Raw genomic sequence first — 25790 nt, 5'->3', positions numbered from 1 at the left:
AGCAGCACACCTAAAGGAGGAATCCAGCAGGCACCAGACACTGTGGAAGATAAATATGACCAAGAGGACAGACATTGCACAATGTGTAATATATTTATACATACACATGATCAAGGTTGACCCTTAGAGTTAGCCAACCTGAAGGGGTAATCCCACCCACGAAAGGGCCAACTTCATTCAAGATTCACATACAACAGGAGGGTAAATATAACCCTCAAGAAATATTCCTAAAGCAAGGAATTCAGGTGGCCTGGCTGTTAGTACCACTGAGCCCATCTTCTTCATAAAGACATCCCAACAAATTTGAAAGCCAGAGCAGAGCTACCTAATACACAGAAAAAATGGGCAGACAAAGAAATATGACAAAAATTAATCAAAAAGAGAAATCCTCAGAAAAAGGACGAAATGAAATGGAAGTAACCAAACTATCAGACACAGAGTTTAAAATAATAGTTATTAGGATGCTCAAGGATCTTAGAGTAAGAATGGATGACCACAATGAAAATTTATACAAAGAGATAGTAAGCATTAAAAAAGACATTGAAACCATAAAAAAGAACCAGTTAGAAGTGACAAATACACTATCTAAAATGAAGACTGCACTAGAAGAAATCAACATCATGCTGGATGAAGCAGAGGATCAAATTAGTGATTTAGAGGACAAGATAAACAGAAACAGAGCAGCAAAAGAAAAGAGACTCAAAAAGACTTAGGAAACTCTAAGAGACCTCTATGGAGAAACATCATCCATATCATAAGGTCCCTGAAGGAGAAGAGAACTTGTTTGAAGAAATCATAGCTGAAAACTTTCCTAAATTGATGAAGGAAAAAGTCACACAAGTTCAAGAAGCACAGAGAGTCCCATTAAAAAAAAAGCCCAAGGACGTCCACATCAAGACACATCATAATTAAAATGCCAAAGTTAAGAGACAAAGAAAGAATTCTAAAAGCTGCAGGAGAAAAGCAATTAATTGCCTACATAGGAGCCACCATAAGATTGACATCTGACTTCTCAACAGAAACACTTCAGGCCAGAAGGGATTGGCAGGAAATATTCAATTGTGCAAAACAAGAACCTGCTACCAAGATGACTTTATCCAGCAAAGCTACCATTTAAAATTGAAGGAGAAATAAAAAGCTTTCCAGAAAAAGAAAAAAAAAAGACTCAAGGAGTTTATTAAAACCAAATCAGTATTGCAAGAAATGTTAAAGGATCTGCTATAAGAAGAGGAAAGGAAGGAAGGAAGGAAGGAAGGAAGGAAGGAAGGAAGGAAGGAAGGAAGGAAGGAAGGAAGGAAGGAAAGGATGGAAGGAAGGGAGGAAGGAAGGAAGGAAAGAAGGAAGGAAGGAAGAAAGGAAGGAAGGAAGGAAGGAAGGAAGGAAGGAAGGAAGGAAGGAAGGAATCAAGAGAAAGAATTATAGCTTTAAAGAATAAAATAGCAATAAATAAGTACATATCAATAACACCTTAAATGTAAGTGGATTAAATGTTCCAATCAAAAGACATAGGGTAGCTGAATGGATAAGAAAACAAGACTTGTACATATGCTGTCTACAAGAGATCCACCTCAGAAAAAAAGATACACATAGACTGAAAGTAAAAGGATGGAAAAATTTTTTTCATGCAAATGGAAATAAAAAAAAACTTGGGGTAGCAATACCTATATCTGACATAACAGCCTTTAAAACAAAGGCTATAATAAGGAACAAAGAAGGTCACTACCTAATGATAAAGGAAGCAATCCAACAAGAGGATATAACCATTGTAAATATGCACTTAATATAGGAGCACCTAAAAAAAAGCAGGTTTTGATGTACATAAAGCAGGTTCTGATGTACATAAGGGGTGAGATTGACAGCAATACAGTAATAGTAGGGGATTTTTAACACCTCACTAACATCAATGCATAGATCCTCCAGACAGAAAACACTGGGGAACAAAAATTTTGTTGCATCCACAAAAACACTTGTTCTTACCTAATTTAAGTGTGCTGATCTCAAATCTGACATTAGGTTTTTTTTTTCCTGTAAGCTACAGCTTTTTTGCAATTCAAGAATTTAGGTTTTCATCCTATTGTAAAATTTTCAATATTTAGTTTAACATAATGAAGTAGAATGTCTTCTTTGGCATCATCTTTGTGAAAATATAATAATTTATATAATGCAGTAAGTACACTAATACACTAAAAGATATGATTGCATCAGAATTTGTCTAGAATTTCAAAATAGAACATATTAAAACACTTATTTTAATCATAAAATTTGTGCAAAACTTATTTAAATTCTATTCAGGCAAAAATTTGTGTTTGTAGCTCTTGTGTTTGTGTACTTGTTGAGGGCAATCTCGTTTGATGCTCCAGCAGTAGTTTGCCATCATTTAGAGCTGTCAAGAAATAGTCGCCATTCTGGTGGACTGTAAGTGGTAACACCTAGCTGGCTAAGAAGACTACTGATATCATGACAGTAAACAAAGTGTTTGTCTTTGGAAATAAAATCCACAAAAATTTGTTCATGCTTCCTGAAATGGTATACTTTAGCTGACTGGTGAAGTACATTCTTTTCTTGAAGCCTGGAGGATAATAACTCAGCTGCTTTCTTTGATAGACCCAAATCTCTTTCTAAGTCATTCAATTTGGGTTGGCTAAACTGCTGAGGGATTAATGACTGCTTGGCAACAGAAGAAGACCCTTCAGATTCTAAAACCATTTCCTCATGCATCTTCTCAAAATACACTTGATCACCATGTTCACTTTCTTTGTCCTTAGAAGAAATAAAACCATTAAAAACTGGAACGGGAGTGTCTCAGAGTATGGGATAGGTCGAATTGCTGAAGGAATATTAGGATATGTGACCATATGCCATTTTTTCTTGCCGATCCTTTTGTATGGATCAGACAAAAATAACAGTCACTGCTGTGGTCCTTAGGTTCACACCAAATCATGGGAATACCAAAAGGCATTCCTTTGCATTTTCCCTTGTCGAGTCACAAAGCATTTCCTCACAATTATGACACACAATATGAGGAGCCCAATTCCTGTCTTGATCGCCAAGGAGAACTTGAAAATAGGCAATATATGCACATGTCACAAATTATGAAATATTGTGCCTTTGACGTTGAAATGTGTAACAGCCACATATATAACAGAAGGTGTCAGAACTATTCTTACATTTACTCCTACTTGAAGAAGTCATGATTCAATCTTAAAACAAAATAAGAGGATGTTTTTATCAGATAATAATTTTTAACATTTAAAAACAACTATAGGCCCTGGCCGGTTGGCTCAGCGGTGGAGCGTCGGCCTGGTGGGTGAGGGAACTGGGTTCAATCCCTGGCCAGGGCACAAAGGAGAGGCGCCCATTTGCTTCTCCACCCCCCCTCCTTCCTCTCTGTCTCTCTTTTCCCCTCCCGCAGCCAGGGCTCCATTGGAGCAGGGATGGCCCGGGCGCTGGGAATGGCTCCTTGGCCTCTGCCCCAGGCGCTAGAGTGGCTCTGGTTGCGGCAGAGCGACGCCCCAGAGGGGCAGAGCATTTCCCCCTGGTGGGTAGAGCATCGCCCCCTGGTAGGCGTGCCGGGTGGATCCCGGTCGGGCGCATGCGGGAGTCTGTCTGGCTGTCTCTCCCCGTTTCCAGCTTCAGAAAAATAAAAAAACAAACAAACAAAAAACAACTACAATTATGTAAAAGCGATGTTTGTAAAACATTTATTGCCTTGTGGTTATGTTCAATCCAAGAGTTGTTGCCCTTTAACTCCAATTTAAAAATCAATGCATGCTATTAACTATAACAAAAAGAAATTAAAATTGCATAAAAACTAGAGCATGCACCAAAAAACGGATTTCAGATTTGGAATCAGCGATGCAGAAATATATAGAAACAGTTCTCATGCAACAGAAAATGAAAAAAGAAATTGTTCCCCAGTGAAATCAACAAAGAAACAGCAGCCTTAAATGATACACTAGATCAACTGGATTTAATTGGTATCTTCAGAACATTTTACCCAAAAGCAGCAGAATATACATTCTTTTCAAGTGCTCCTGGTACATTTTCTAGGATAGACCACATGTTAGGACACAAAACAAGTCTCAATAAATTTAAGAAGATTGAAATCATATCAAACATCTTCTCGGACCACAATGGCATGAAACTAGAAATCAATTACTGAAAAACATTCAAACACTTGGAGGCTAAATAGCATGTTATTAAATAACAAATAGGTTAACAATGAAATCAAAGAAGAAATAAAAAATTGCCTTGAAACAAATGAAAATGAACATACATCAACCCAAAATCTATGGGACACAGCAAAAGCAGTCCTGAGAGGGAGTTCACAGCATTATAGGAATACCATAAGAAACAAGAAAAAACTCAAATAAACAATCTAATCCTGCACCAAAAAGAACTAGAAAAAGAATAACAAATAAAGTGCAGAGGAAGTAGAACGAAGAAAATAATAAAGATCAGAGTGCAAATAAATGACATTGAGGCCAAAAATATAATACAAAAGATCAATGAAAGCAAGAGCTGGTTCTTTGACAAGGTAAACAAGATTGATGAACCTTTAACCAGACTCATCAAGAAAAAGAGAGGACCCAAATAAATAAAATTGGAAATGAAAAAGGAGAAGTAACAACTGACACCGCAGAAATACAAAGGATTGTAAGAAAATACTATAAAGATCTATGGCCATACAATTGGACAACCTAGGCAAAATGGATAAATTTTTAGAAACATACAATCTTTTAAAACTGAACCTGAAAGAATCAGAAAACCTAAACAGACTGATTACAACAAATGAAATTGAAACAGTTATCAAAAAACTCCCAGCAGCCCTGGCCGGTTGGCTCAGCAGTAGAGCATTGGCCTGGTGTGCAGGAGTCCCGGGTTCAATTCCTGGCCAGGGCACACAGGAGAAGCACCCATCTGCTTCTCCACCCCTCCCCCTCTCCTTCCTCTCTGTCTCTCTCTTCCCCTCCCGCAGCCGAGGCTCCATTGGAGCAAGGATGGCCCGGGCACTGGGAATGGCTCTGTGGCCTCTGCCTCAGGTGCTAGAATGGCTCTGGATGCAACAGAGTGATGCCCCAGAGGGGCAGAACATCGCCCCCTGGTGGGCATGCCAGGTGGATCCTGGTCGGGCGCATGCGGGAGTCTGTCTGACTGCCTCCCCGTTTCCAGCTTCGGAAAAATGAAAAGAAAAAAAAAACAAACTCCCAGCAAATAAAAGTCCTGGACTGGATGACTTCATAGGTGAATTTTATCAAACATTCAAATAAGAACTAACATCTATCCTTCTTATATATTTCAAACAATTCAAGAGGAGAGAAGACTTCCAAGCTCATTTTATGAGATAAGCATTACCTTAATTCCAAAACCAGGCAAAGACACTACAAAGAAAGAAAACTATGGGCCAATATCACTGATGAACATAGATGCTAAAATTCTCAACAAAATATTAGCAAATGGAATCCAGCAATACATTAAAACATCATGATGAAGTGGGATTTATTTGGGGAGGCAAAGCTGGTACAAAATTCACAAATCAATAAGTGTGATTCATCACATAAACAAAAGGAAGGATAAAAATCACATGATCATATCAATAGATGCAGAAAAAGCATTTGATAAAATCTAGCACCCATTTATGATCAAAACTCTCAGCAAAGTGGGAATACAGGGACCACACCTCAACATGGTAAAGGCCGTATATGACAAATTGATAGCCAACATCATATTCAATAGGCAAAAGTTAAAAGCAATCCCTTAAGATCGGGAACAGGGAAGGGGTGCCCCCTTTCACCACTTTTATTCAACATAGTTCTGGAAGTTCTAGCCACAGCAATTAGACAAGAAGAAAATATAAAAGGTATTCAAATTGGAAAAGAAAAAGTAATACTGTCATTATTGGCTGATAACATGATACTGTACATAGAAAACCCTAACGTTTCAGCCAAAAAACTACTAGACCTGAAAATGAATTCAGCAAGATGGCAGGACATAAAATTAATATTCAGAAATCAGTGGCATTTTTATACACCAACAATAAACTGTCTGAAAGAGAAATTAAGGAAACAATCCTCTTCAATGTTGCAACAAAAAAAAAAATGTACCTAGGAATAAATTTAACCAAGGAGGTAAAAGACTTGTACTCAGAAAATTATAAGACATTGAAAAAAGATATCGAGAAAGATACAAATAAGTGGAAGTATTTATATATACCCTGTTCATAGATAGGAAGAATGAACATCGTTAAAATGTCTATACTACCTAAAGCAATCTATAGATTCAATACAATTCCTATTAAAACACCAATAGCACACTTCACAAATCTAGAACAAATATTCCAAACATTTATATGGAACCAAAAAAGAACCCAAATAGCCTCAACAATCTTGAAAAGGAAGAATAAAGTGCGAGGTATCACACTTCCTGATATCAAGCTATATACTACACGGCCATTGTAATCAAAACACCTTGCTGCTGGCATAAGAACAGGCCTATAGATCAATGAAACAGAACAGAGAACCCAGAAATAAACCCAGCCCTTTACGGTCAATTAATATTTGACAGAAGAGGTAAGAGTACACAATGGAGTAAAGAGAGTCTCTTTAATAAATGGTGTTGGGAAAATTGGACAGGTACATGCAAAAAAATGAAACTAGACTACCAAGTTACACCATTTGCAAAAAGAAACTCAAAATGGATAAAAGACTTAAATGTAAATCTCAAAACCATTAAAATCTTGGAAGAAAATATAGGCAGTAGACTTTCTGATATCTCTCATAGCAATATATTTGCCAATATATCTCCTTAGGCAAGTGAACTAAAGGACAAAATAAACAAATGGGTCTACATCAAACTAAAAAGCTTTTGCACAGCAAAAGACACCATTAACAAAATAAAAAGACAAGCCACTCAATGGGAGAACATATTTACTGATGTGTCTGATAAGGGACTAATAACCAAAATTTATAAAGAACTAAATCTCAACACCAGAAAGGTAAATAATCCAATTAAAAATGGGCAAAGGCCCTAAACAGATACTTCTCCAAAGAAGACATACAGATGGCCAATAGGCATATGAAAAATGTTCAACTCACTAATCATCAGAGAGATGCAAATTAAAAACACAATGAGATACCACCTCACTCCTGTCAGAATGGCACTCATTAACAAACCAACAAACAAGTTTGGCAAGGGTGTGGAGAAAAGAGAGCCCTCCTGCACTGCTGGTGGGAATGCAAACTCACACAGCCACTGTGGGAAACAGTATGGCATTTTCTCAAAAAATAAAAAATGGAACTGCATTATGACCCAGCTATCCCACTTTTAGGAATCTATCCTAAGGATACCAAAATACTCATTTAAAAGAACATATGCACCTCCATGTTTATTGCAGCATTGGTTACAATAGCCAAGATCTGGAATCAGCCCAAATGTCCATTGGTGGAAGAGTGGATTAAAAAAACACAGTATATTTACAAAATGGAATACTATGTGGCTGTGAAAAAGAAGGAAATCTTATCTTTTGCGACAGCATGGATGGATCTGGAGACTATTATGCTAAGTGAAATGAAGCCAGGCAGAGAAAGACAAATATCATATGATCTCACTTATATGTGGAATCTAATGAGCACAATAAACTGAGGAACAAAAGAGAAAGAGGCGGGGTCACAGGGAACACATGGACAGCTGTCAGAGGGAAGGGGGATGAAGGAACGGGATCAAAGAAGGCAAAGGTATTAGCCAAATTATATATAAATATAGATAAAGATAACAGGGCAGCAAGTCCCAGAGGAAAAGTGGAGGATGGAGTTGGGAGGTGGGGGGCAAAGGGGGTGAAAAGAGATTTTGCACGGGGCATGGGGGACACACTGTGAGAGGTTGAGGGTGTTATATTGAGTGGGACACTGGAAACCATGTTGACATAATAAATTAAAAATTAAAATAAAAAGAAAACACAAGTTACAGACCAAAAGAATGTATAGGATATTTGCAAACCACATGTCCAACAAAGAATTAGTGCCTTTAAAAAAATGTATATATATATATATATATATATATATATAACTTTTTCAAAACACTCTCAAAAGTCAACAGTAATAAAATAAACAATTCAATTAGAAAATGGGAAAATTCATGAATAGACATTTCATTGAAGAGAAGACACAGATGGCAAATAAACACATGAAAACATGTTCAACCTCATTAGCCATCAGGAAAATGCAAATTAAAAACCACAATGAGCTACCACTACATACTTACAAGAATGGCTAAAATAAAAAATAGCAACAATACCAACTGCTGGTGAGGATATAGAGAGACTGAATTACTTATACATTGCTGGTTGGAATGTAACATCATATAAAAAAGAACTGTTTGACAGTTTCTTATAAAACTAAATATGTAATTAGAATGCAACCCATCAATTTCACACATGGGCATTTTCTTCTCAGAGAAATGAAAACTTGTGTTCACACGTAAACTTGTATGTGAATGTTCATAACAGCTTTATTCTTAATGGCCAAGACTAGAGCCCTCCCAGATTTCTGTCAGTGAGAGAATGATTAAATAAACCATGGTTCACATAATAACCATGAAATACTACTCAGCCATAACAATGAAGAAACTATTGACACATGAAACAACTAGATGAACCTCCAGAGAACTATGAGTGAGAAAGTCAACCCCCAAAAGACTGCATACTGTGAAACATTTATATAACATTTTTGAAATGACAACACTTTGGAAATAGAGAACAAATTAGTGGTTGCCAGGGGCTGGGACAAGTCAGAGGCAGAAGGAAAATGGGTGTGGTTTGACGGGACAATACCAGAGATCCTTGTGGTGATGCACTAGTTAATATCTTGCTGTGGTCATAGATAGAGAAATCTACACATTTGATGAAACTGTACGAAACTCAATAGACATCATGCGTAATTGACACATGCGTGCAAGTAAAATGGGAAATCTGAGTAAGCTCGATAGATTATATCAATTTCAACGTCCTGGTTATGACATTGTGAATAGTTTTGCAAAATGTTGTCATTAGGGGAAATGGGGTACAGTGTACAAGGGATCTATCTCTCTGTATCATTTCTTACAACCTCATGTGAATCTACAATTATCTCAATTTAAATTTCAATGAAAAATAATTCAATGACCTGGGAATGAAGAAAGACACTTAGAATTATATGTTATGATCCTGGTCCTGGTTTACAATCTCTGTAAACCTCACACACAGTATTCGTTGCTTTCCTGGGGTCTCCTATCTTGTACTAGTCACTTTTGTTCAGTTATGGTCATTTCCTAAAATGTAAGTTCCATGAGGGCAGGGACCACAGTTATCCTCCTGATTATTCAATTCTCAAAACTTCCCATTATACAAACCAAGCATTTAATATTTTGTTGTAAAATGAATGAGTCTTCATTTAAGTGTATTGGCTACTATACCTCATTTAAATCTTAATATACATACAAACTCTGAAATGGCTATTATCCCCATTTTATTCCATGGGAAATAGGAAATGAAGGTTTCAACAGGTTAAATGAGTTCTTAAAACTTGTTCTGACTCCAAATCTCAAGACCTTCCTACGGTGGCACATAGATCAGCCATGTACTTGGGTTCAGATGCAATGCCTCGGGGAAACACCAGCCAGTTCTAGAGGAATGGTCCCTGTAACAGAGGCCTCAGAGAAAGGAAAATATGGTGGGCTGAAGATGAGGCCTCATGGAAAGGCCTCCTTGGTAGGACAGCATCTTTAGGACCAGGCTGACATCCTAAGAAAGATGACTCGCTGATCAGAAATAAAAATGTCCATGACTCCTCTTTTATTTCCTCTGTATGCTGTTTAAGATAACATAATTCAAGAGCTTACCCAACTACGTTCTAAGTCTACTTCTTTTCTATGTCTTGGAAACGCAAGTTACTAGGAATTCAGGAGATAAAATATAGCATGTTACTCCAGTTCAAAAACTCAAAATTCTATCAGTGTTTATTTTATAAAAGAATTTTGAGTTGGGAAATATACTTATAGTTAAGCTTTGGCTGACTGACCAACCCTTATTTTAGCAGATATTTTATGGCCAAATTATATGTCGTCATTGTAAAAAGTAGGTGACTTGTTTATATGCCCTTCAAGAAATGATATAATCTTCATATAAGTGTTCAGTTACTCTTATTAAATTTATTCTTAAAGATTTTATAGTTTTGTTAATATCTTGCCTAAAGCCTTTTCTCTTACCATCTTAATTACTGCTAGCATAGGGAAAATCAGTTGATTTGTGTATATTTATTTACCTTATGTCTAGCCATGTCTTCAAATTAACTTATTACTAATCATTTTACTACAACATTTTAGCTGCTCTAGCATTATACTCATGTAACTTAAAAAAAGAACATTTTAGTTTCCCCCCATTATTTAAGTCTTTCTTTTTATTCTATTATATTTTCTGAAACTTTCAAAATAATATAACTGTCAACGGGTATAGTAAACATGCTTGTCTAGTTTTTGATTCAAATGGAAAGCATTATTTAGTGTTGTCACTGTTTAAAATATTTGCAGTAGATTTTTAAATAACATCTGACTATTGGAAAAGTTTACTTCTCTCTCTAGTTACTTAATGGTATTGTGGTTGTTTAGGTTGGTTCGTAATTGGTTCTTGTTGGTTGGTTGGTTGGTTGATTGGTTGGCTTTATGGTGACAGCAGCATTTGAACAAATGCTTTTTAGGCATTATAAAGCTGTTCTTTAATTTATTGGTGTAATAAATTATACCAATAGAGAATAAATGCAATAAGTAACTAAAGAAATGACATGAAAATATAATTAGTTCTAGTAAGTAATATATATAGTAATACCCTTTCAATAAGCCCCAATCCAGAGCAAGTGACAACTTTTAACTAAGTCTCAAAAGGCTTAATGTAGATGCCAAATGTATTTAAAAAAATGTTTTAAAAGACTTTCTTTGGTATATAAATCAATATTTTCATAAAAATCTGTGGGAGATACTATGAATAAACTTCATATTATAAATTCAAAAAGTGTCTATTTCTCCTAAGAAACATCCTCTTTCCATTCAAGACTTCTTTGAAAAAAAAACTGCATATAAAAATTCAGTCACCTGGTGTTCAAATCATGCTACAAACAAGAGGCTGATACAGGAGCAGTAGAAAAGGAACTAGCACTGTGTCCTCTCCAAGTGGCAAGCATGGTGCTAGGTCCTTCTGTGTATATTGTCTCCTTTGATCTCAGAATTTGATCCTTACTTCCCTCGGCACATGGAGAGGAGCAGTAGCTAACATCTGAGAAGTGATGGGTTGTTCATAACTCCCTGGTCCCCCAAATCGCCTTTGTAGGCAGGTGCTACCAACTTCCCCCAGGTTGCAGTTGAGGAGATGGAACTAGAGAGAGGCTAAACCGATCATCTAAAACTATGGCTAGCAACGGCACAGCTGAGATGCTAATCCAGGGGCGTCAGACAAACAGCTGACCCTCTTCTGATGAATATTCATAGTAGCGGGTAGCTAAAGAATAGGCTTCATATCTGCAGAAAGGGACTGGAATGCTAAGGCCCCCAGTAGCTGTGAGCTCTTGGGCCAGTGACTTAATCCCTCTGAGCTCCAGTTTCCCCTGTGTATAATTAAGACAACCCAGAATCTACGTCACAGGGCTATTATGAGTTCAAATGAGGTGCCGCGCACAAAACCTACCGCGCGGGACATTCTAAGCCCTCTGTATGTATTGGCTAATATTCTATTTATTATCATTATTACTATTATTTTTATCATCATCAAAATAATTTTCCCAGAGGCTCTGAGTAAATCATCACTGACATCAAGAATAAAACCAACAACAGAAGCCACTCGAATGACTCAGTAGTTAAATGCACCATCGTTCAGGTAAGTCATAACATCCTCCCTGAAGCTGTTACAATGATTGATCCTCAAGCACAATTAAATTTTCAAGCAATACATCGACAGTTTAATAGAACAAATAATTTAAATACATTTAATGTGCTAGGCTGTAACAGTCTGTAATAGATATTGACAGATTTGAGAAGTTCCCTAAGAAAAGTATGGAGAAAGACTTCATCTAAGAGGGTGAAGCAGGTATAGAAAATGGAATTGGGCCCTGGCTGGCTGGCTCAGCAGTAGAGCATTGGCCCAGTGCGTGGAAGTCCCAGATTTGATCCCCAGTCAGGGCACACAGGAGAAGCGACCATCTGCTTCTCCACCCTTCCCCCTTCTTTCTCTCTCTCTCTTCTCCTCCTGCAGCCAGAGCTCGAATGGTCGAGCAGGTTGCCCTGGGTGCTGAGGATGGCTCCATGGCCTCGCTTCAGGTGCTAAAGTGGCTTGGTGTCTGAGCAACAGAGAAGTGGCTCAGATGGGCGGAACATCACCTGATGGGGGCTTGCCGAGTGGATCCCAGTTGGGGCGCATGCGGGAGTCTGTCTCTTTGCCTATCCGCCTCTCACGTAACTTAAAAAGAAAAAAAGGAAAAGAAAATGGAATTGATGTTTGAGCAAAACCATAAACCCTCCAGCTACCTGAAATGTAGCACTCAGTTTTGAAGACTAGGCCCTATGAAAAACAGTCCCTTAAATATCTGTGGATTGTCTCTCTCTCTTATTTTTTTTTTTTTTTGTCATGTCCAAAATACTAATAAAAATAACTGATCCAGGTACTTCTTGCATGCCTTTTTTTTTTTTTTTTTTTTTTTTAAGAGAGAGAGAGAGAGAGAAGGGGCAGGCGTGGAGAAGCAAATGATTGCTTCTCCTATGTGTCCTGACTGAGAATTGAACCCAGGACTTCCACATGCCAGGCCAACACTCTGATACTAAGACAATTGGCCAGGGCCACTTCTTGTACACTTAACAGAATGTTTTGAGATGAACTAATCAAAGAGGAGGAAGAAATAAAAAACTAAAAAAATAAATAAAATAAAATAAAAAACTGACCTCTGATTTTCATGCTGCAATTCCAAATGAAAATGCTTTCTAATAAAAAGTGAGATCAATGTCACCTCCTCCTAGATGCCTTTCAGGGATGTTCTAGTAGATATTTAATGATTAGCTCTAGTATAGAGGAGGGAGCCCTGGTTTGTAGCACTTACCCAGATTCCATGGTAGAAATATCCCCACTGTGGCTGAATTCAAGCTATCAACGTGATATTGCTGAGCATGGAGGGTGAGTTTAGTCCAGGGGTCTCAAACTCGCGGCCCGCGGGCCGCATGTGGCCCGCCGAACAATTTTGTGCGGCCCGCAGACTAATCCACGAAGTTCAAAATATTTTGGATAAAATTAAGTAAGCCTAGGGGCCTACTTGTATTTTTCATTTCTCTAGCATCCTAGCTAGATATTAGCTTAGTTAACAGCAGTTGTGATGCGAACTACAGTTTCTGGTCGTTTTGTGACACTGAGTAAACTGCATGTACGATTGTGCTTGTTGTACTGATTTTTTTTTGTTTTCAACTGCAGTGAGAAAAGTGTTGCGTAACAGTTGCCTTTTGTAGACCTAGTGCGGCCCGCCGAACGGCTGTGATCTTGCTCTGCGGCCCACATGCTGAGTTGAGTTTGAGACCCCTGGTTTAGTCTGTCTTGTTGGCACACCATGGATGCCACCTCTACCCAGCTTTCTATCAGCCCATTTTATCTGCTTTGAGGCACCATCATTACCAGAAATCATCTTATGCACTTGTTATCCCGTGCCTGTGGCCGATGTCCCCACCAGAATGGGAACTCCATCAACCTAAGAGACGCATGGTCAACCCCACATCTTCCATATGTGCTCTAGACCGTGGCCTGACACAGAACAAGCACTCACTGAAGATTTGTGGGATGAACAAATATATAAGTGGAAGGGAGGAGGGGAAAGGAGATGGAGATGAGGAAGAAAAGGAGGAGAAGATAAGATATCTAAGTGTCAACCAGGCCAAATCCTACCCTTGTTGCTCTTTTCTTTAGTGTTTGGGAGAGCGTGATGTGGTCATCTCCACCCCACAAGGCAGCTCGTCGGAATAGTCACAAAGCACTGAAGAATCAACCTCAACAAAACGGCTTCCGTGTCATTTACAACAGCCAAGATATGGAAGCAACCCTTGTGCTCATCAATAGATGAGAGGATAAAAAGGCTGTGGTAAAGATAAATAATGGAATATTACTTGGCCATAAAAAAGAATAAAATCTTACCATTTGTGACAGGATGGATGAACCTAGAGGTTATTATGCTAAGTGAAATAAACCAGTCCAAGAAAGACAAATACCATATGATTTCACTTATACATGGAATCTAAAGAACAATATAAATGAACAAACAAAAACTGAAACAGACCCATAGATACAAAGAACAGACTGATGGTTGCCAGAGGAGAGGAGGGAAGGAGGACTGGGTGAAAAAGGTGAAGAGATTAAGAAGTACAGCTTGGTAGTTACAGAATAGACATGACGATGTAATATACAGCACAGGGAATGTAGTCAATACTATTGTAATAACTATGCCAGTTGGGTACTGGAAATACTGGGAGAACACTTTGTAAAGAATATGATTATCTAACCACTATGCTGTACACCTGAAACTAATAAAAATTAATATTAAATATAAATATGTATTTATATGTGTATTTTTTGTATACATATACATATACTTTTGATTAAATAAAATGCCACTTCCTTTCAGCCAAATATGGACCAGAAATTTTGTCACCTTTTTTTTTTTTTAATCCCAAATTTTTCTGGGGACTTTTTTTTAATTAGGAGCACTTAATCTTCTAAAGTTAAAAAAACATCTGGTAAAAGTCCATCCTGATTAAAATGACTCTATTGATAACTGCTGTGATCACCAATGAAAGTTCATGCTGGCGGGTCCTTTAAACAAAATCATGCCCAAGTTGTGTGTCTATTATTTTCCTTAACTTTTGATTTCCTGCTGTTGAAAGTCAGAGGTCCCACCGGCTCCATCTGAAACCCCAGGTACCAGCATCCTGCCTGGCGGAGGAACACATCCTGGCAGAGGAACGCAGCCGAGCTGCATAAAACTGATCTACGGAAACCATCTGAGTGACAAGAAGAATCTGCGGCTGAGTATGAGTTTGTTCATTTTCAGATGGATGTAGAAGCAGCCTGACCCCCTCAGTCAGAAGGATGCACGTCAGCACAACAAAGCAGCATCCCTGGTTGTCTCTGCAAGACTCATCCCGAAGGCTTATGTTTAATAGACGAAAGATAATGTCCCGCTTCGTTTGAGTGAGATGTTTTTAGAGCCCACTGACCCGTAAATCTAGATCTAAAGAATTTGGGGTGGCGTTTCTTAATAACCGCCTGGCCAGCCGCCGGTGGCCTGCTGCCTGCTGCCTGCTGCACGCTGGGAGCTCCTTGGTGTCCACCGGGCAGGGAGAGATTTGTGAAGTTCCCTGCATTGTTCTCTGCTGATTTCCCAGATAGACAGAGAAGATCTACTGAACTCCAGAAGGACTGTGCTTCTCAGGTGCCAGGGCCGCAGGGGATGGAAGAGAGCAGCTTAAAAAACTGGCAGTCATCAAAGAACAAGAGACTATAAGAGTTGGGGGAGGGGGAGGTCGCCTCCGAGATTCCCAGCGAAGGGAGGGGCCACGAGCTACTAGCCATGCACGTCACTTCTCAGAGAAGCCCCTAGGTCCAAGGAAATCATCAGCTGCCCGCTCGGTTTCATAGCGTCACTCGAGCCTGCCTGGCAAGGGAGGTGTCCAAAATGCCGTTTGGGGCTTGAAACATGTTACTGGGCAGGATTGACACACTTGGTCATTTTTCTTCTGACTGCAGGTTAAGTTCTTGACAAAAACAGACAAAACAAAAAAAACACCCAGGTAAGGAGCTTAACGTTTCCAACAGAGCTGCGACCATGGGGCACAGTGAGTATGAGAGACCCAGAAAGGCTTTATCAGGCCCCATGGTGCTGGCCTTGCCTCAGAGCCCAGCTGGAACCGTGGTCAGTGCCCCGGGGTTGAAATCAGCGCCGGTGCTAAGATGATCACAAATGTCAAAGTCTGTATTTGGGGAATGACCGCCTTGCTTCTTTCACGTAGTTTATGGGGAGGGTTCTGGGTATGTGCCCTAATAAATAGCAGCATTAATATCAGTTTTAGGCAGTCTCCAAAGTCGTCCAGGCAAAACGCCAGGGACATTTTTCAAAGATCATCCTACCTCTCTGACATGACCCCTCCTGTGCTGAGCGCAAATCCTTCTGGTAAAAGTCAGCTTTCATAAGCAAACACCACAAACTCATTTTATTCCTTGGCGAACGATTAAAACATTTCAACAAAACCATTGAGATGCCGTCCCCCCCCCCTCCTGCCCCCCGCAATCCTTTACAAGAAAAAAAAAAAAGAGTCCTCTTGGTTTTTACAACTAGATTCCAAGGAGGCTAAAGACACCGGGTTGGGCCATCAGGGAAAATGATGGACAAATCTTTTTGCAAAACTCTCAACCTGGCTCGCCTTGAAAAAAACATAAAGAAGCTCTCTGGCACTAGATGTCAAATTAATTGCCGGGAAAGTGTATTACAGTAATTCACTTGGCAGTTTCAGCGGAACCAAGAGAACAGCATTCAGATGGATCCCCTTATGCCAACGTGGCACCACGGCTTTGCTCCTGTTGATCAAATTTGACTGTAAATCTTTGCTGCCTTAACTTGATCGGCGGCGGCACAAAGATCTCCCCTTCGCTCTGCCTTGTGCAAAATGGTTTATTTGCTCTCTTAGGAGGCACGCTGATCTATAAATCCCGGGGATGATGATGATTATTTTTGAAGCATTATTAGGAGTTACTATTATTACTTTTCTGAGACGGGGTGGGGAGGGGAAACGGAGCCTGGCAAACAGGAGGATGAGATGGGTGGATGAGACAGATGTGTACACGGAAGGGAGACCGTCTGTCTCTGTTGAGGGCAGTTTCTGTAATAATTCAGGAGAGAAAGGTCATTAATACTACAGGGAGTTCAGTGTGTTGAGGGGGAGACCCGGCCCGCAACGGTCCCGGGTTGAATGCTCTATGAAAATTCACTCGTCCTGCTGTATTTCCTGAGTAGCTATTGCGTGCCTAGATCTTTGCAAGGACAAGACTCAGACAGGAGTGAGACGGGGGCTCACCCTGCAGAGGCTCACAGTCTAACCAGCACTGGGGCAGTGGCATCCAAACAGGTGCATGCTGGCAAGTTACCACGACAGAACTCTGTGACCATAGCGCTCGCTCGCTGGGCGGAGCCCTCATTCTGTTTGTTGTGTCCACGGTGCAGAAGAGGCTCGGGGCAGCTCACCAGCTCAGCCCACACTGCTAAGGGCAGAACCAGAATTCTCAGACGGGAGAATTCCCTCGGGCTGGGCTCTCTGGGCTGTCTAAGGGCAGGGTGGGTTTCAAAGGGGTAAGGAGGCAGTTCTTCTGGAAGGAAGAAGGGGAGGAGAGTTCAGGAAAGCCTTCACAAGGAGGTGATGCTTAACTGCATCAGGAAAGCTCAGTCAAAATGGAAATGGCACCCAGGGAGAAGGCAAGGCATTGAAAGGTCCCCCGTGAATCATTCAAAGGGCCCCAGGTGGAGACGCGAACCGATGCCACCCTCTCCAAGCAAAAGGATCGTGACTAATTACACATTTTCCTATGAGGACAGCACCTTGCTCTTAGAACATAAAACCTTCCCAAACTTTAATGACTCCCTGAAACAACTCCTGGCCTTTGAAAGTGGGGCATCCAAGAAAAACAATCAAGGACCATTTGAAGGCACACGCAGAGTTCTCGGAGGGTTATTTCTGGCCGTGGTCTCCGCTGTGGATCACAGGCCCTCGGCTTTCCATCACAAGGTTGAAAGGTACTAACAAGAACCCATGCGGTATGGGGCGACCGTTTGCATAAAACGTTTTTCTTCCCTGGAATGTAAACAGGTCTGTCTTCATCTAGAATTATTTTTACCAATTTCATCCTCAAAACTTCAAAGTAGTATTTTTTTTCTCCCCTGAGGTTGGGTCCCCCAACCCCCACCCCTATTTCGTCTTGTGTTTATGGAGGCACGGACCCAGCATCCCCAGGATGGGGGCCAGGCTTGATCCGCAGGCACACCTGGAAGTCATTAGGGATGCTCAAGGAGGAGGGGAAGACGGGGGGAGAAAAGGGAGAGAAGGATGGGGAGAAGGATGGGGAGGAGACACCATTTCTTTCCCAACACACTGCCACTCTTCTTCCATTATGGCAGATCTGAGCCGAAAGTGAAGATGTTCCAGACACAAACAGCTAACAGACAGACAAATACTTTCTAAAAGTTCTGCACTGTTGCCTTGGGACAAAATTATGGGTCAGACATATCATTCTGAGTGAGAGAAAGGAAACCACCTGAAGTGTGACCCTAGACTGAGAGTCTAGAGCATTGTTAAGTGAATTAGATCTGTAGATGTCCCATTATCACATCTCTGCCAAGTTATCAGCTATGATTAAAAGAAAAAAAAACAACAACCATTCAAATCAGACTCATACTAATTTAAGGCTGACATATACAAATGTTCTTTGGAAAAGTCTTTCCAAAGATTTCAAGCTCCTTGGCTCCTGCTGAATATGATGCCCTCATTTTCTTCTAAGAAGCATGGTGCTTCTTATCAGGCCTAGCTAGGAAACAGAGGCTATAGGTGTTCATGCTATGGAGCACAGAAAAAAAAAGTGCCTCGTGACTAGAAGGGATACATTAGATGTTGCGTGTGCCTGCTACAAAGATCCATAAAACTCAAGGAGTTTTCTTCCTGAGCTTGAGGATATTTATGTTAACAAAACTGGAATTAGCTGGTAGGTGGAGAATTGAAACTCACCCTTGGCTGTTTCGGGTAATAAAATATCACGAGAGTCTCCACTCAGCTGTTGGCCCCCAGCCTCCGAGCTCTATTGCCTTACCTATTATCTTTACGATGGGGAAAAGGATTAACTTAAAATGGATTTGTGTAATATGTCTACAGTTTGGACAGCTGACATATATAGTTCAGAGCATAAATATTGTGACACATATTCAGGAAACGCCAAGAAGTTCCTGGCATATCACAGGCATGTGCCTGTCATACACCTGTTGAACTGTTTGCTACAAGAACTGTAATTATTCTCATGTGAGTCAGGAAGCTGAGGCTTGGCCACATTCAGTCACCTGTCCCATGGCACATGCCTGGAAAGGACTGATCAGTGGGTCGCTGGCCTTTTTCTGGAGTCCATGCTCTGTCTACCCATCAGGGCAGAAAGGTAGCTTTCCTTGGCTGATTCTATGTTTCTGTTATTTTTTATCTCAGTGACAATTTCACATAAAAGTGAGTACGAAGTGGCATAGCACTGACAGCATGGCCTTCTTGTCTCTCACTTGGACACTTTCAGGTACAGATATTTCCTGTTCAGCTAAGATCACTAGTCAGACTTTGACTTGCTTTCGAAAACACAGGACCAAAATGGTGTCTTCGCAAACTCAGTGTATAGTCAAACACATGAGATTAAAATTTCTCTTTGGGGGAAAAAATATGACTGCCCTGGCCGGCTAGTTCAGCAGTAGAGCGTTGGCCTGGCATGTGCAAGTCCCGGGTTCGATTCCCGACAAGGGCACACAGGAGAAGTGCCTATCTGCTTCTCTACCCTTCCCCCTCTCCTTTCTCTCTCTCTCTCTCTTCCCCTCTGGCAACTAAGGCTCCATGGGAGCAAAAATTGGCCCAGGCGCTGAGGACGGCTCCATGGCCTCAGCCTCAGGCACTAGAATGACTCTGGTTGCAACGGAGCAACGCCCCAGATAGGCAGAGCATCGCCCCCTAGTGGGCATGCCGGGTGGATCCCGGTAGGGCGCGTGTGGGAGTTTGTCTCTGCCTCCCCACTTCTCACTTCAGAAAAATAAAAAAAAATCTTAAGAAAAAAAATATGTGATTTAAAACCAAATGACAAACAGGAAAAAAGTATTTGCAACAGATGGTGATGGATTGATCTCCCAAATTTACATAGATGTCTCCCCAGTAAGTATTCACCGGAGTTACTTCACTCCTCTGAGCCCTAGGTGCCTTCATGAAATGTTAATAAGAACATGGTCCTTGTAAGGAAATAGTGGCCTAAATCTTGTGTGTGCACGTGTTTAGATGAAGTCTACCACACTCAGTAGGAAGTTGGTTTCGTTCTCTTTTCCCCTCCTTTTAAAAGAATGAGAAAAGAAAACTCTCTTAGATATTTCTAATTATTCCCTTTGCAGAGAATGGCAGACTATAGCCTCAACCAGCTCAGCCCATGCCTTTTAATGAGCGCATTTCCTTCCTACCTTCCTTCCTAGTGACAATCAAATCTCTGTGGCCATGGCAGAGATGGTCAGGATGGGACAGCTCTTCCTCTAGGCTTATTTAGCCATTGGCATGAGACCTCTGCTCCTAAAAATTTCTACTTGAATACTTATCTGAACTGACGTAGTTTTATATTACTCCCCTACCTGGCTAATGCTAATAAACCCACTACTGTAATTTTTGTACTGTTTTGGTTTCAAAGCCTTGGAAAGAAACACCCGTGGAAAAGTGACCTATGCCATTTCATTACTTGCCACGTTTCATCTCCGTTCCATCTGCCTAGTTAAATAACACTTTTGACCAGCTACCGTCAGGGACACTTCATGAACTGGGAGAGCCCTTGCCGGCTTTTCAAATGACTGACACAATCTATAGCTCCCCAGCGGGGGCCATGGGCAAGGACAGTAGAAATATAGAGTAGCACTTAGCTTTTATAAGCCCACATTCTACGCCATCAAAAAGGCTGCGCCTCACACTCCATTAAAATCGAAAGGAGAACAAAGGGGAAAGAAAGGCATAGGGAAGGAGCGAAAGTTTGAAGCTCCCGAAATGAGAACCACCTGTCCTGGGCCTCATCCTCAGAGCCTGCACCCCTTCTTTTGAAGGACTTCTCAGCCCTCCCACCGTTGAGCTGGTGTCACGGCTTGCCATCACCTGCCATCTTTGCACCTGCTCGTGAAGCAGGTGTTAGGGTTTCCTATGAATTTGGAGGGGGGGGGGCTTAAACTTGGAAACATGGAAAGTTGTTAAATGGTTCAATACTGAGACCATTTAACCTCTACGAAAGTCAAGGTTTATAATCTGAAGGGCAAGGACAGAAGATAAGGGGCCACAGAAACAATTAAAAACGTTTCATTGGGTCAGTAACATGAATGACTTCACTGACTTAATTAAATAACCAAAGTTGTAAATAAATAAATAAATGCAGGCACGGACCTTGCTAAACTAGCAGTGGTTTTCTGTAAGGCGACAGAACTAGAAACAACCCCTGAGAAGGTCACTCACGTGCATGCGTCTTCCTAGTACCAGCTTCATGCAAAGACAAAAGGAGAGTCTCGGAGGCCTGAGCGCCGCCTGGACCGGGTGGGAAGAGAACGGGCTATGGACGAGAACCAGGCGGGACACGGGGGACCGAGACTCGGGATCTGCCGAGACGCCCCACCACTACTCCAGTCCTCTGTCCGGTCAGATCATGGTGTGAATCATACTTTGGTGATGAAGCATTCAGGTTGTTTCTCTCGGTCATTCTAAATAACGGGGACGTTCTCATAAAGCCATGGACCTCAGTACAGCAAGCGTATTTGAAACTGAATTTAGAATTCTAGGAGCTCAAGTGTGCTTCACTTTTAAAAGCCAGAGACTCCTCTCCAATTTTTTTTTTTCAGACAATGTAAGTAATAACCTAGCAAGGGCTTAAAGGGCATTTTTTTTCTTCTTCTTTCTTTCTTTTTTCTTTAAGAAGGGGTAAAGAGAGACAAAGAAACTATAGAGAGAATAGATGTGAAATATGCTGCTAAGGAAACCAAGAAACGAGCTGAAACATTTTTGAAAAGACCCTACCCCATCTCCAACTCAGGTGAAATATGGTAAGTACTGTCCCGAATAAATACTATTATTTTAATAACAAAATACCAGTTATTTAACATCCGCTGTGGCTTCCTCCACTCAGCTTAGCTCTCAGAGACAGTTCTGCAAGGAGGAGATGTTTCTTGAGCAGGATCCCCCAGCCAGAAGTCTCAATTCCGGAAACCGAACACTGCCCTGCCCGAATCCAAAGTCCACGCTTGCTCCTTCAGCTTGACCAGGCTGCCTGGCAGAACACGTGCTATATACCACACCGCCTGGAGTTCTGTCGGCAGTGATTTAAAACATGATTGTTTCCTGAATAGAGGAATGTAGGTGCAGGGACTTGTGTTTCTTCAGGGTTGGGGTCAGGGAGCAAAAAAAGAGATACTGTGGCTTGATCACCCACCTGTGCCCTGGTATTGAAAAGTTAAGACTCCCTGGATTAATTCATTGATATCAAGGCCATGGAAAGAACAAAACCACAATATATCCTTCCAGTGTGACTTTAAATATGACAAGGTTATCATTTAATATGCCACCATTCAAGAACTGATTTATGGGCTTCAGGTGCCCCCCCCCCCACCCATTGTGTTCTACTCTAAGCTCACCTGGAATGATGACATTCAGGAATATTCCTTAAGAGTTCATGTATTGAATCAAAGAATTTGCTAGATCTAATTTCCACAGAATAACACAAGCACCATTTTAATTACATTGCTCACAAAAATTAGCGAATCAGGGAACATGCAGATAATCCGGTACTTTCAGCCTTTTGTGTAGTGCATTTTCACCAATGAAATAAAAGTTGGTTTTCATCTCATTTGCATAATCGAACAGTTTTCTCTGACTTGTTGCTTGCTTTTCTGATGTCCTTGTTTAATAAAAAAAAAAATGAAATGCTTCTTTTTCTTTTATCACTTCATATTCATTTTGAAATATCCCCTAATTTTTGTGAGCAGCTATTTCATCAGAGTTGGAAGACTCCTGCTCTTGAACTTTTTTCCCTCTATTTTTCCTCAATTACAAACCAATATCTTTTCATTCAAAGGCCCATGCCTCTTAGAAAAGACGAGCGTCTTCCTTTGCTGCTGCTCTCTTGTGTCTCCCTGTCACCAAGGGGCCTGAGTGACGGAGCAGCAGCAGCAGGCTCGCCCAGTCACTTCCTCGTTGTCTGGGAAGCACATGGCTTCCCCTTGGAGGATCCCACCCCCTTCGGGAAGGAAGACCCGGGACGAGGAGGTAGTTTGGAGTCTGGCCAACTCTCACCAAAGCCCATTTTTCCTGACCAAAATCAAATAGAAAGACAAGCCTGCTAGCTTGTGGGTTCCATTTGTAATATAATCTCATCCAAAAATAAAAAGGAATTATATGAATGTACTTTTTAGAATATCCTACACATCTCAGTAGTTTTCGTTTATGGCCAAGACTGGAGTGTTCTCGTTGGTTGGCATGCAGCCATTTCCCCCTCTTCTGTGTCAAGGGCAACAGGTCTTCCGTGGCCAACACACCAGCAGAAGCTCATTTCTGTGCAGACAACATGGAATCCCTCGGAGCTGCCGGGGAGCATATGGAAGTGATCACGCCCGGTGAGATCAAGATTTTGCTCCGTGCTGACTACAAGTGCAGTTTGGAAGAGCACCAATCCTGGAGCACTTCATCATGGTCTAATGGGTCATTCTTTCTCACCACATTGGGTGCATTTGTTCTTTGTTTCCTAAAAAATAAGCCATTGAAGTATAACTCGGTGAAGGCAGGGTCTGAGTGTTCTGAGCGTGTCCGAGCACTGGTATAAGGTAAACACTTGCTCTGCCGTCCCGACTCACCCCTGTGCCGCAAGACTCAGCCCAGTGACATCTCCTCTAGAAAGCCTTCACTGACCCTGCCTGTCAGGTAGAACAGGCCCCGTGCTCTTCAACACCTGTCCTGCCTTGCACAGCACAGTCTTTTGTACCTATAACGTGAATGCACTTATTTATTATTAGTATTAGCCAGAATGTTATATATTATCTAATATTTAATTATCCAACAAAAGTCCCATCTTCGGAGGACTAAGTGGCAGGCACTGTCCTAAGCACCTTATGTGAATTGTCTCATTGAGTTCCTCTGCAGGATGTACTGTGGGAGGAATAGATGAGAACACAGGTTCTGGAGTCAGACTCCCTGGGTTTGGAATCCCAAGTCCATGAACCGGTGACTGTGAGCTTGCACAGACTTGCTCTCAATGCTTCTTCAGGGGAAGGAAATAAAAATGGCAGCCACATAGAATTATTCTGAAAATACATTGACTAAATCATGGAAAGTGCCGATGCAGAGTAAGCCTCAGTATTAAAATCTCTATTCTGCAGATGAGGGAATGGAGACTTGGAAAGGCTAAGTGACCCACCAGGGATGATCCAGCCAGTGGCAGCAAAGCTTAGACATTGCTCCAGGCCACCTGATGGCCAGCTCTTCACCAATTTGGCCCCATCCTTTTGTGTCAACCTCCCCAAGAGCTTTTTGAGTGTGGACCTGTGACTATCTTTGAATCCCAAGCATGGAGCCTGGCACATTAAGAGAGCTAGATAACAATATAATTCATTGATTAATTAATGAATTAACTTATTAATGGCTTCAGATTTTAATAAGTATTAAGCACAGTGCCAGGCACAGAAAACAATCTGTAAAGAAAGATGGGGATGCAATCGGTGTGAAATGAATTGCGTTGAACAAAGTGAACTGACAAGCAAAATAGAGACAGACTCATACACAGAGATCAGGCTGACAGCTGGGGGAGGGGCCGGGGGAGGAGATGGAGGGATTGAGCAAAAAAGGACAAAAAACAAAAACAATGGTCATGGACAACAGTGTGGTGATTGCTGGGGGGAGGGGGAAGTCGGATGAGGGTATAGGAAGTGTAAATGGTGATGGACGAAGACTTGAATTGGGGGGGTGAACATACAATACAGTGTATGGAGATGTGTTGTAGAATTGGGTGCCTGAAACATGCATAATTATGTTATCCAGTGACACCCCAATAAATTCAATTAAAGAAAAGATTAGAGAAGAAGGACAGGCTCAATTTAGATACATTAACTAAAGAGACAGAATGAAAAAAAAAATGAACTGCATTTAAGAATTTATTTTCAATGAAAGCTTTAAAGTTTTCTCAGGTGGAAGTCATCCTAATTATTTAAGCATAAATATATCAGCTTTAAAAATAAGCTTCCATTTTCTGTCACCTAAACTTAATGTATGTAGCTTTTAAAACACAAGCATGCACCCTATTATTGAAAAAAAAAATTTCTGCTCGCTCTAGGCAGTTTTCTCCTATGTTTCTTTTTTTTTTTTAATTTTTTTTTTAATTTTTATTTTATTTATTCATTTTAGAGAGGAGAGAGAGAGACAGAGAGAGAGGAGAGAGACAGGGGGGAGGAGCTGGAAGCATCAACTCCCATATGTACCCTGACCAGGCAAGCCCAGGGTTTCGAACCAGCGACCTCAGCATTTCCAGGTCGACGCTTTATCCACTGCGCCACCACAGGCCAGGCTCTCCTATGTTTCTGATATACCCAGATGGTTCCGCGTGAGGCAGGCTGTACACTCGCTGGATGTTCCGACACTGCGAGCCATGTGCCCATTACGTAACCGACACACCAGAGAGCATCCGCCTCTCATTAGACCAATCCTTGAAGACGGGTGAGCACATCCTAAAACCAAATCTTCATTTTGCACTGGAGATGGTCGCAAGCCCCAGGTCAGCTCCTTTCTCTCTATTCGATCCATCTGGACACTTTCGAAAGCTCAATGTTAGTACTGTCCCTGGACTGAGCAGTACACGCAGCCACCTTTTATAACCGGCATTGTTCAGAAGCATTCCAATCAAGAGCCTCCCTTGCAAACCCTCGGCATGAAAGAGGAAACCAAGCTCTTTGTCAGGACAATGAACT

The 25790-nt window shown here is 41.1% G+C and overlaps 1 protein-coding gene across 2 annotated transcripts in view; it reads right to left on the bottom strand.

Moving 5' to 3' along the window:
* Positions 1-25790, bottom strand: part of WWOX (WW domain containing oxidoreductase) — a 1014498-nt gene that overhangs the window by 66081 nt on the left and 922627 nt on the right. The gene's annotated exons all lie outside the window — the stretch shown is intronic.

Source organism: Saccopteryx leptura, chromosome 9, assembly GCF_036850995.1.
Source record: "Saccopteryx leptura isolate mSacLep1 chromosome 9, mSacLep1_pri_phased_curated, whole genome shotgun sequence".
Taxonomy (NCBI): Eukaryota; Metazoa; Chordata; class Mammalia; order Chiroptera; family Emballonuridae; genus Saccopteryx; species Saccopteryx leptura.
This window is presented reverse-complemented; position numbering and strand designations above follow the sequence as displayed.